The sequence below is a fragment of the Giraffa tippelskirchi genome, chromosome 10 (genome assembly GCF_054371585.1).
Source record: "Giraffa tippelskirchi isolate mGirTip1 chromosome 10, T2T-mGirTip1v1.2.pri, whole genome shotgun sequence".
NCBI lineage: Eukaryota > Metazoa > Chordata > Mammalia > Artiodactyla > Giraffidae > Giraffa > Giraffa tippelskirchi.
In genome coordinates this window covers 37,508,917-37,521,929 of record NC_137284.1, presented here as the reverse complement: position 1 = coordinate 37,521,929, position 13,013 = coordinate 37,508,917, and the positions used below count along the sequence as shown (strand labels likewise).

Here is a 13,013-nt window from a genome sequence, read left to right as displayed (position 1 = left end):
CTGTAGAAGTATTGCTGCAATCTCTGCTTTTATTTTCATATGGTGGTTCTCCTTGTGTCTTTATGACTTACTGTGGCCTTTCCCTCTGTGTGTGTCTGTGTACCCAAATTTCTCTTATCGTATAAGGACACCATTGGTTAAGCATTCACCCTAATCCCATATACCTCATTTTAACTTAAATCTGCAGAGATGCTAATTCCAAATAAGGATATATTCACAGGTACTAGGGATTAGAACTTGAAAATGTATTTGGATGGGGGTCACAATTCAACTCACAACAGCAACTTTAACTTGTCACATTCTATCTTATCTGCCTCCTGAAAAATCTTTATGCACGTCAAGAAGCAACAGTTAGAACTAACATGGAACAACAGGCTGGTTCCAAATTGGGAAAGGAGTACATCAAGGCTGTATATTGTCACCCTGCTTATTTAATTTCTATGCAGAGTACATCATGAGAAATGCCAGGCTGAATGAAGCACAAGCTGGAATCAAGATTGCTAGGGGAAATATGAATAACCTCAGTTACGCATGTAACACCACCCTCGTGGCAGAAAGTGAAGAGGAACTTGATGAAGAGCCTCATGATGAAAGTGAAAGAGGAGAGTGAAAAAGTTGACTTAAAACTCAACATTCAAGAAACGAAGATCATGGCATCCGGTCCCATCACTTCGTGGCAAATAGATGGGGAAACAATTGAAATTGTGAGAGACTTGGTTTTTTGGGGCTCCAAAATGACTGAAGATGGTGACTGCAGCCATGAAATTAAAAGACATTTGCTCCTTGGAAGAAAAGCTATGACCAACGTAGACAGTATATTAAAATATTAAAAAGCAGAGACATTACTTTGCTGACAAAGGTCCGTCTAGTCAAAGCTATGGTTTTTCCAGTAGTCATGTATGAATGTGAGAGTTGGACTATAAAGAAAGCTGAGCACCAAAGAATTGATGCTTTTGAACTGTGGTGTTGGAGAAGACTCTTGAGAGTCCCCTTGAACAGCAAGGAGATCCAACTAGTCCATCCTAAAGGAGATCAGTCCTGGGTGTTCAAGGACTGATGCTGAAGCTGAAACTCCAGTACTTTGGCCACTTGATGTGAAGAACTGACTCATTGGAGAAGACCCTGATGCTGGGAAAGACGGAAGGCTGGAGAAGGGGATGACAGAGGATGAGATGGTTGGATGGCATCACTGACTCAATGGACATGAGTTTGAGTAAACTCCAGGAGTTGGTGATGGACAGGGAGGCCTGTCGTGCTGTAGTCCATGGGGTTGTTAAGAGTCAGACATGACTGAGTGACTGAACTGAACTGATCTTCAAGTGATATTATACCACTTTATAAGTGAGAATGTTACCACGGTATACTTTCATTTCTTCTCAGTCTTTGTGTTATTGTTGTCATTCGTTTGCTTTCATACATGCTATAAACTACACACCACATAACCATTTTTTGATGTCGGTAGTGATTTGTCAGTGAAATAACTTTTTAAAACTAAGAAAATTTATATTTATCCACATATTTTTCATCTCTAGTGTTTTTCTTTTTCTTTTTTTTATAGATTCATTTACATCTGGTATCATTCTATCCAAAGTATTATCTTAGAAAGCAAATCTTTTGGTGATGAAATCTTTCATATTTTGCAAGTCTAAATAGTATTTGGCTCTAGTTTTAAAAATTGTGGTAAAGAACCATATCACTAAATTTACCATGTTAACCACCTTAAAGTGTATAGTTTAGTAGTGTGAAGTATGTTCACATTGTTAAGCAATAGATCTCTAGAACTTTTTCATTTTGCAGCCCTGAAACTCTGTACCCACTAGATGCTAATTACTTCTCTTCACTCCCCTCAGCCCTTGGTAAACATCTTTCTGCTTCTATGAGTTTGACTACTTTATATACTTTCTGTTAGTGGAATCATACATTATTTGTCCTTTTGTGACTGATGTATTTTATTTAGGACAGTGTCCCTGAGTTTTATCCATTTTATAGCATGTGACAGGATTCCTGTCTTTTTTAAAGAGTGAATAATACTACAGTTTGGGGCTTCCCTGGTGGTTCAGACAGTAAAGAATCTGCCTGCAATGTGAAAGATCTAGGTTCAGTCCCTGGGTTGGGAAGATCTCCTAGAGAAGGAAATGGCAACCCACTCCAATATTCTTTCCTGGGAAATCCCATGGACAGAGGAGCCTGGCAGGCTACAGTCCATGGGGTCACAAAGAGTCAGCACAACTGAGCGACTAAAACTTTAACTTCACTTTCAGTATTATAGTTTATGAATATATGTGTGTGTATGTATACATATACCACAATATCTTTTTAAAAATTATTTATTTTGACTGTGTTGGGTCTTTGTTGCTGCATATAGGTTCTTTGTTGTGGTGTGTGGGCTTCCTTAGTTGCTACTCATGGGCTTAGTTGTGGTATGTGGAATCATAGCATCACCGACTCAATGGATGTGAATTTGAGCAAACTCTGGGAGACAGTGAAGGACAGGGAAGCCTGGCTTGCTGCAGTCCATGAGGTTGCAAAAAGTTGGACATGACTTAGTGACTGAATGACAACAATATGTCCCTGTACAGGGATCGCCCCTGGACCCCCTACATTGGGAGCACAGAGTACTTGGCCACCAGGGAAGTCACTACACCACAGTTTCTTTATCCATTCATCTTTTGGTGGATGTTTGGGTTGCTTCACTTGGTTGTTGTGAATAATGTTGTGATGGATATTGGTGTGTAAATATCTCTTCAGCATCTTGCTCTGAAGTCTATTGAGCTATATACCTGGAAGTGACATTGGTAAGAGAGTAAATCTTAAAAGTTCCCATTCATAGAAAAAAAAATTATATATGTATGTAGTGATGGAGGTTACCTAGACTTATTGTGGTAATCATTTTGAAATATATACATGTATTAAATCATGTTGTGTGCCTGAAACTAATATGATGCTGTATGTCACTTATGTCTTTTTTAAACAGTTTTTTAGCTGAAATATAGTTTACAATGTTTCAGGTGTACAGCAAAGTGATTCAGTTATACATATATAATAAATGCATATATGCTCTTTTTCAGATACTTTTCTACTATAGTTTATTGCAAGATATTGAATATGACTCCTTGTGCTCTGCCATAGGTCTTCATTGTCTGTCTGTCTTATATATAGTAGTGTGTATCTGTTAATCCCAAATTCCTAATTTATTCCTCCCCTTTTTCCCTCTTTGGTAACCATAAGTTTGTTTTCTATGTCTGTGAGTCTATTTCTGTTTTGTAAATAAGTTCATTTGTATCTCTTTTTAGATTCCACATAGAAGTGATATCATATGATATTTGTCTTTCTGTTTCTGACTTTACTTAGTATGATAATAATGATACTATCAATTTTGTTGTAATGAAAAAAGAAACCAAAATGTAAATACATGATTAAAACTTTGTCTTTTACCTTAAAATATAAATAAATAGGAGTTTCTGTGTGCGAAGAGGGAAAAAAATGGAAGACTGTTTTTGTCAGCTGTGGTGAATGTGACTTCTGTGTAACTTGCCATAGAAAGGGTGGAGCGTCAGAGGAGAGGTAAGTCTTGCGGTTGGATATGCTCAGCAAGGACACGCAGGAGGGTCCATGGTGCTTTGCCTCTACTGGTGGTGACGTGAATTGGTTCAAGCACAGTAAAAGGGATTTGGTTTATACTAAACAAAGTGAATATATTTGGATTGAAATTTGAGGGATTTTAGTTATACCTATTAAAGAAACAGATTTAAATTTAATTTAGTATAATATATGGGTCAGAATATATTTGAGTAAAGTACATATATATATTGAATAATAAACTTGAAAAAAAGAGTACAGCATTTAATTTCTATATATTTGTGGTTTTCCTATTTTTCTTCTACTATTTATTTCTAGTTTCATTTCGTCGTAGCCAGAGGAGATACTTTATATAATTTCAGTCTTCTTAATTGTGTAAAAGCTTGTTTTGTAGTTTAACATGTTATCTGTCTTGAGAATGTTTTATATTTTGATTCTCTTCTCATTTTCCTTTGTGTAAATTATATAGATATTTTCTTTGTGATTACCACTGCAATGACATGAAACATCTTAAAATTATAACAATCTATTTTAAACTGATACTGACTTCAGTTTCCTGTAAAATCTCTTCTTCTTTATATCTCTGCCTTTCTCATTACAGGCACACCTTGGAGATTGTGACTTTGGTTCCAGACCACCTTAATAAAGCAAGTATCACAGTAAAGCAAATCATACAAATTGTTTGGTTTACCAGTGCATATTAAAGTTACATTTACACTGTATATAGTCTATTAAGTGTGCAATAGTTTTATGTCTCAAAGAAGGTAATGGCACCCCACTCCGGTACTCTTGGCTGGAAAATCCCATGGACGAAGGAGCCTGGTAGGCTGCAGTCCATGGGGTCGCTAAGAGTTGGACACGACTGAGTGACTTCACTTTCACTTTTCACTTTCATGCGTTGGAGAAGGAACTGGCAACCCACTCCAGTGTTCTTGCCTGGAGAATCCCAGGGACAGCAGAGCCTGGTGGGCTGCCGCCTATGGGGTAGCACAGAGTCGGACACGACTGAAGCAACTTAGCAGCAGCAGCAGTATTATGTCTTTAAAAACGATGTACATGTCTTAAAAAGACCTTATTGCTGAAAAATGCTAACCATCATCTTAGTCTTCAGTGGATTATAGTCTTTTTCAGGTGAAGGGTTTGAAATATTGCAAGAATTACTAAACTGTGACAGAAAGACATGAAGAGAGCAAATACTGTTGGAAAAATTGTGTCAGACTGGGTTGCTACAAATCTTCAATTTGTACAAAACAAAGTATCTACAAAGCACAATAAAACAATAAAATGAGGTACGCTTATATATGTTATTGACGATACAGTTACTTCTTTTATATTGCATACCATTAACATAAATTTACAACAATTTTTATGCTTTTGTATCTTAAATTCTATATTAGATTGTAAAGTGATTTATACATATACATTATCGCACTACAGAATACTTACCTTTACCAGGGAGTTGTATACTTGTGTGTGGTTTTGTGTTGTTGCTTATAGTCCTTTTGCTTTAACTGGAAGGATTCCCTTCAGCATTTTGTAGGGTGGGTCTAGTGGTAAGGAATGCCCTCAACTTTGGTTTTTGTAGGAAATTATTTCTCCTTTGTTTGAAGAACAATTTTCCAAGTCATAGTATTCTTGGTTGGCATTTTTTTCTTTCAGTACTTTAAATGTATCATCTTACTCCTTTCCAGCCTACAGAGTTTCCACTGAGAATTCTGCTTAGAATCTATTAGTAGCTCCTTTGTACATAACAAGTTGTTTTTCCCTGTCTGCTTTTAAGATTCTTTGCCTGTGACTTTTGACAATTTGATTATAATGTCTGTAGATTTGCAAACTGGCCCCCACGCAAGGAGGGCAAGGAGAGACTGATGAATGAAGCAGACCACTTCATCTTGGTAGGTGACAGTTTTATTAAGCAAGGGAATTTACATACAGGGCTTATCTTGGGCGGCTGCAAGGTGAGTCGATCTCCACACACCTGTCAGAATCTCTAAGTTTACAGAGTGGCCTTAATTGGGTTCAGTCATATATACTATCTGGATGGTCTCAACAACACTGCTGTCTCAAGGCTGTATTTTCAAGGGTAGAACGTGCATTTTAAGGACAGAGAGTGGAAGAGAAGCCGTTTTGCCCTAATCCAGCTCTCTGGTCAACCAGTGGTCATGTCTTCTTGATTTTCTCTTTCAGCAACATGTCTCATTGCAAATCCCTTTAGATTTTTCCTAACTGGAGTTTCTTGAATATCTTGAATTTGTATGTCCACTTCTCTCCTCAGATTTGGTAAGATTTTGACCATTATTTCTTCTTTCTTTCTTCTCCTGCTGGGATTCACATGATGCATATATGGTTCCATTTGATGATGACCCCAGAGTGCTTTAGGCTCTCTTCATTTTTCATCATTCTTTTCTTTTTTCTTTTCTCCTCCACAAACCCCCCCCGCAACCCCCAAACAACTTTTGCAGTCAAATGCTATACCCCTGAGCTATACTCCCCCCCAAAAAAAATACTTTTGAAGGTTGTGTCTTCAAGTTCACTGATGATTTCTTCTGATTTCTTGCCTTTGCTTTTGAGTCCCTTTAGTGAATTTTTCAATCTAGATATTGTACAGCATTCTTAAGTTCTAGAATTTCTGTATGGTTCTTCTTCATAGTTTCCTTCCTTTATTGATTTTCTCATTTTGTTCGTTGCATAATTTCTTGATTTCAGTTAGGTGTCCCTGTTCTCTCTTAATTCATCTAGCATCCTTGTAACAATTTTTATTTTTTTGCTAATTAATACATTGCTGTTTGTTTCATTAGGGTTAGTTTCTGGAGATTTAATTTGTTCCTTTAAATGTGCCTTTTTTCTTGTTTCTTTATATGGCTTGTTACTTTTTATTGGGACTTGAGCATGTGGAGAAGCAGGCATCACTCCTGGATTTTTCAATTTGCAATTGTATAGGGAGAACTTTTTCCACTTAGCCTGGCTAGTGATTCTGGAGGCCACTCAAATATTTTCTGGGGCTAGATACTCTCTGTGCTTTAAGAGGTTTGCTAATTCTTCTTGAAAGCTCCTGATGGAGGGTCTCTTTGATACTGTGGCCTCTTTGGTGCTGTAGTAAGCTGCAGTTTTGGATCTCTACCTAGTCTGTCTGGTAATGGAAACTGGTGCACACTGATGGTTGAGTTCTTAGGTATCCCTAATCTGGCCCCTTCATTTCTGTCAGTACTTGGATTCAAGTGAGATGGAGAATGGTCCCTCAGGCAGCCTCCTTAAAAGTCAGAGTGATGGACATAAATTCTACTTGTTTCCCTCACCAGGGAGAGTATGCAAATTGAGGTTTTCCTCCTAATGGTACCACACTGTATGGGCAGTAAGGGTTCTGGCAAGAGAAAGTGCAGTGAATTTTCCTGCCAACTTTGAGACAGTTGGCTTAGTGCTCACCTGGGGTGCAGGATCTTTTTTAAAAAGCTCATTTTATTCATGTTTAGTTGATTTATATATATTGTTGTACAGTTGCTAAGTCATGTCTGACTCTTTGTGACCCCACGGGCTGCAGCATGCCAGGCTTCCCTGTCCTTCACTTTCTGCCAGGGTTTGCTCAAACTCATGTCCATTGAGTCAGTGATGCCATCCAACCATCTCATTCTCTGTCACCCTCTTCTCCTCCTGCCTTCAATCTTCCCCAGGATGAGGGTCTTTTCCTGTGAGTCATCTCTTCGCATCAGGTGGCCAAATTGGGGCTTTAGCTTTAGCATCAGTCCTTCCAATGAATACTTAGCGTTGATTTCATTTAGAAGTGCCTGGTTTGATCTTTTTGCAGTCCAAGGGACTCGCAAGTCTTATCCAACACCACAATTCGACAGCATCAGTTCTTCAGTGCTCAGCCTTCGTTATAGTCCAACTCTCACATGTGTACATGACTACTTGAAAAACCATAGCTTTGACTATTAAGAACCTTTGTCAGCAAAGTGATGTCTCTGCTTTTTGATACACTGTCTAGGTTTGTCATAGCTTTCCTTCCAAGGAGCAAGCATCTTTTAATTTCATGGCTGCAGTCACCATCTGCAGTGATTTTAGAGTCCAAAAAAATAAACCTTATCACCATTCCCACTTTTCCCCCATCTATTTGCCATGAAGTGTTAGGACCAGATGCCGTGATCTTAGTGTTTTGAATGTTGAGTTTCAGCAAACTTTTTCACTCTACTCTTTCACCCTCATCAAGAGGCTCTTTAGTTCCTCTTTACTTTTTGCCGTTAGAGTGGTATCATCTGCATATCTGAGATTGTCGATATTTCTCCCAGCAATTTTGATTCCAGCTTGTGGAATCCAGCCCAGCATTTCACATGGTGTACTCTGCATAGAAGTTAAATAAGCAGGGTGACAATATACAGCCTTGATGTACTCCTTTCCCAATTTTGAATCAGTCTGTTGTTCCATGTCCAGTCCTAACTGTTGCTTCTTGACCTGCATACAGGTTTCTTAGGAGACAGGTAAGGTGGTCTGGTATTCCCATCTCTTTAAGAATTTTCCACAGTTTGTTGTGATCCACGCAGTCAAGGTCTTTAGCATAGTCAATGAAGCAGAAGTAGATGTTTTTCTGGAATTCCCTTTCTTTCTCTATGATCAAGTGAATGTTGGATATTTGATCTCTGGTTCCTCTGCCTTTTCTAAACCCAGTTTGTACATCCAGAAGCTCTCGGTTCACATACTGTTGAAGCCTAGCTTGAAGGATTTTGAGCATTACCTTGCTACCATGTGAAATGAGTGCAATTGCATGGTAGTTTGAACATTCTTTGACATTTTGCTTCTTTGGGATTGGAGTGAAAACTGACCTTTTCCAGTCCTGTGGTCACTGCTAAGTTTTCCAGATTTGCTGGCATATTGAATGTAGCACTTTTACAGCATCATCTTTTAGGATTTGAAATAGTTCAGCTGGAATTCCATCACCTCCAGTAGCTTTTTGGTAGTAATGCTTCCTAAGGCCCACTTCACTTCACATTCCAGGAACTCTGGCTCTAGGTGAGTGACCACACTGTTGTGGTTATCCAGGTCATTAAAATCTTTTTTGTATAGTTCTTCTGTGTATTCTTGCCACCTCTTCTTAATCTCTTCTGCTTCTGTTAGGTCCTTGCCATTTCTGTCCTTTATCGTGCCCATCCTTGCCTGAAATGTTCCCTTGATATCTCTAATTTTCTTGAAGATATCTCTAGTCCTCTATTTCTTTGCATTGTTCACTTAAGAAGGCTTTCTTATCTCTCCTTGCTATTCTCTGAAACTCCACATTCAGTTGGGTATATCTTTCCCTTTCTCCTTGCCTTTTGCTTCTCTTCTTTTCTCAGCTATTAGTAAAGCCTCCTTAGACAACCACTTTGCCTTCTAAATTCTTTTTCATATTCTTTTCCATTATGATTTAGCACAGGATATTGAATATAGTTTCCTGTGCTCTTCTGTAGGACCATGTTATTTATCCATTCTGTATTTAATAGTTTGCATCTGCTAATCCCAAACTCTCAATTTTTCCCTCCCCACAACTCCAGATCTTTGGCACCCACCAGTTTATCGTCTGTCTGTGAGTATGTTTCATAGATAAGTTCATTTATGTCATATTTTAAATTCCATGTATAAGTGATATCACATATTTGTCTTTGTCTGACTTCACTTAGTATGATAATCTCTAGGTCCATCCATGTTGCTGCAATGACATTATTTCATTCTTTTTATGGCTGAGTAGTAGTCCATTGTATGTATGTACCACCTCTTCTTTACCCATTCTTCTGTCAATGGACATTGAGGTTTAATTAATCCTTACAATTCCCTCAAGACATAAATATGACTCCCATTTTACAGATGAATAATGGGAAAATTAAACAGGTTTAGTCATTTTACAAGTCCTTTCAGGTGGAATTCAAATGTTGGGACACTAGGTGTTGGGTCCAAATCCTTCTCTCCTCAGGAAGGAACTGGGATTTTCAAGTTTCCCCCGATAGTGTGTCATTCAGTTGGCAGTGGGGCTTATGGCAAGACTGTTTCTCAGCCTTTCCTACATATTTTGTTGTGTACATTTTCTTGTTTGCCTAATATGTAGGAGTTGCTCAGCTAGTTTTCTAGATTTCTTTTTTTTAATTAATTTTTATTGGCTGTAGTTGCTTTGCAATGTTGTGTTAGTTTCTGCTCGTGAATCAGTTATATGTATACATATATCCCCTTTTTTTTAGATTTCCTTCCCATTTAGGTCACTATAGAGCACTGAGTAGAGTTCTCTGTGCTGTACAGCAGGTTCTCATTGGTTACCTGTTTTATACACAGTAGTGTATATATGTCAATCCCGGTCTCCCAATTCATCCCACCGCCTCTTGCCACCTTGGTATCCATACACTTGTTCTCTACATCTTTGTCTCTATTTCTGCTTGCCAGATAAGTTCATCTCTACCATGTGTCTAGATTCCTCATATAAGCATTAATAGACGATATTTGGTTTTCTCTTTCTAACTTACTTCACTGTGTGTGTCAGTCTCTAGGTCTACTCAGGTTCTCTGCAAATTGCACAGTTTCTCTTTATGACTGCATAATATTCCATTGTATCTGTGTACAGCATTGCCTTTATCCACTCCTCTGCTGATGGACATTTTGGCTGCTTCTGTGTCCTGGCTGTTGTGAACTGTACTGCAGTGCATATTGGGGTGCATGTATCTTCCCAAATTATGCTTTTCCCTGGGGGTATGCCCAGAGTGGGATTGCTGGGTCATATGCTAGTTCTAGTTTTAGTTTTTTGAGGAATCTCCATACTGTTCTCCATAGTGGGTGTACCAACTTACATTCCCATTAACAATGTAAGAGGGTTCCCTTTTCTTCACACCCTCTACAGCATTTATTGTTTGTAGATTTTTTGATAACGGCCGTTCAGACTGGTGTGACCTGATACCTCATTGTAGTTTTGATTTGCATTTCTGTAATAATTAGTGATGTTGAACATCTTTTCATGTGTTTGTTGGCCACTGGATTTCTTTCAGAGGGATTTGCTCTCTGTGTAGTTATAGATTCAGTGTGTTTATGGGGGGAGATGAGTTTAGGGGCCTGTTGTGGCACCATTTTGATCTGGAAATCATTGATCTGTGGTTTTATAGATTTTATCAAATTGGGAAAGTTTTGGCCATTACTATTTCAAACATTTTTTTTATCGCTTCTTTGTCTTCAGTTATAGATATATTAAGTCTACTCACTAATACTATGCTAGTTTTTTTCAGTTTTATTTTGAAGTTGCTATTGTTATGTCTTTTAAGTTCGCTACTCTTCTGCTATGTGTAATCTTGGGGAGGCTTTTAGGGGGCCTTGTTACTTTAGTGAAGCTGGTGGTATTCAGGGCTACCAAGATTCAATTATTCATACTTATTAATGATAGTATGACTTTGAAGAGGATAAGATGTTGAAAGTAGAGGAATATGTGTTATGTATATTTGGAACAATTTTCCTTTTTTTTTAATGAGGCCTAGGAAGGTAAGTGAACAGGTTCTATGAAATTCAGCCACATCTGTAGAATATAATTTCCTCATTATTAGATTGCTGCTTAAGCTTGGAAATTAAAATGCTCAATAGTTTATACATGCCAATATAATTGTTCAAAAGCAGGAAGAAAATCAATATTATACAATACACTGCAAGCAATACAATGTGATACAGTAAACACAAAACAGGATAATCACATGGCTAATAAGGCAGTTGGAGGAAATGGAGGGGGAAAATCCAAGAGAGAAGGTAAGAGGTTATAGTTGGGACCATATCTTGGTCATTGTTATGTGACTCAGGGAAAACAGACAAATGTAAACACATTTATTGAGCACCTTCTATAGGCCAGGTATGGTGTGGTTCCATTTTGATAACCTTACTGCAAAGCAGTCAGAAAGTTTAGGTAAATTGCCCAACATGTGGTATACAATGTTTCTCATACACTACGTCTTAATATTAGCCGAATAAATGAATATGTATTCAAATGAAAGTTATAAATTTTCTTTGCTGTGCTTCTTTCTAATATTTCCTAGAAAAATGGTAAACTGAGAACTACAGGCTAGGGAAAGGACTGTATTAGTTGATGTGTGATAATGGCAGTAGTAACACCAGTAATGTCAGTAACATCTTATGAGTTGGCCACAATTTTGATTTACATATATTAACTCATTTAGTCCTGACAACACTATGAGGTAAGTAGTCTTTATTTCTCATTTTACAGATGAGGAAACTGAGGTGCAGAGAGGTAAGATAGCTTATTCAAAGTCATCCCATTGGTGCATAGTAAGGCCAGGATCTGAACTTTCAGAAGGGAGCTCCAGGCTGTACTTCACACCTCTGAACTATCTTGCCTCTAGAGACTTGCTGCCTTTCTTCACTGTGGTTCACCTAGTTTTACCTTTGGGATCAGGCTCAGATCAAGATTTCCTTAATTCCCGTTTATGGCCTCTTACAGCCACTTTGGCTCCAGATGGAGCCAAAGCAAAAACAATACCCAGCTGTGGATGAGACTGGTGATAGAAGCAACGTCTGATGCTGTAAAGAGCAATATTGCATAGGAACCTGGAATGTTAGGTCCATGAATCAAGGCAAATTGGAAGTGGTCAAACAGGAGATGGCAAGAGGGAACGTCAACATTCTAGGAGTCAGCAAACTAAGATGGACAGGAATGGGTGAATTTAACTCAGATGACCATTATATCTACTACTGTGGGCAGGACTCCCTTAGAAGAAATGGAGTAGCCATCATGGTCAACAAAAGAGTCCGAAAGGCAGTACTTGGATGCAATCCCAGAAACGACAGAATGATCTCTGTTTGTTTCCAAGGCAAACCATTCAATATCATGGTAATCCAAGTCTATGCCCCGACCAGTAATGCTGAAGAAGCTGAAGTTGAACGATTCTATGAAGACCTACAAGACCTTTTAGAACTAATACCCAAAAAAGATGTCCTTTTCATTATAGGGGACTGGAATGCAAAAGTAGGAAGTCAGGAAACACCTGGCGTAACAGGCAAATTTGGCCTTGGAGTACAGAATGAAGCAGGGCAAAGGCTAATAGAGTTTTGCCAAGAGAATGCACTGGTCATAGCAAACACCCTCTTCCAACAACACAAGAGAAGACTCTACACGTGGACATCACCAGATGGTCAACACCGAAATCAGATTGATTATATTCTTTGCAGCCAAAGATGGAGAAGCTCTATACAGTCAGCAAAAACAAGACCGGGAGCTGATTGTGGCTCAGATCATGAACTCCTTATTGCCAAATTCAGACTTAAATTGAAGAAAGTAGGGAAAACCACTAGTCCATTCAGGTATGACCTAAATCAAATCCCTTATGATTATACAGTGGAAGTGACAAATAGATTTAAGGGACTAGATCTGATAGAGTGCCTGATGAACTATGGACAGAGGTTCGTGACATTTTACAGGAGACAGGGATCAAGAC

At 38.4% G+C, this 13,013-nt stretch overlaps 1 protein-coding gene across 1 annotated transcript in view; it reads left to right on the top strand.

The window, feature by feature from the left end:
• Positions 1–13,013, top strand: part of DLG2 (discs large MAGUK scaffold protein 2) — a 2,308,738-nt gene that overhangs the window by 5,203 nt on the left and 2,290,522 nt on the right. The window contains exons 3-4 of the mRNA XM_081536923.1: positions 3,456–3,564; positions 4,181–4,226. The gene's annotated coding sequence lies outside the window, so the exon portion shown is untranslated. The remainder of the gene's footprint in view (positions 1–3,455; positions 3,565–4,180; positions 4,227–13,013) is intronic.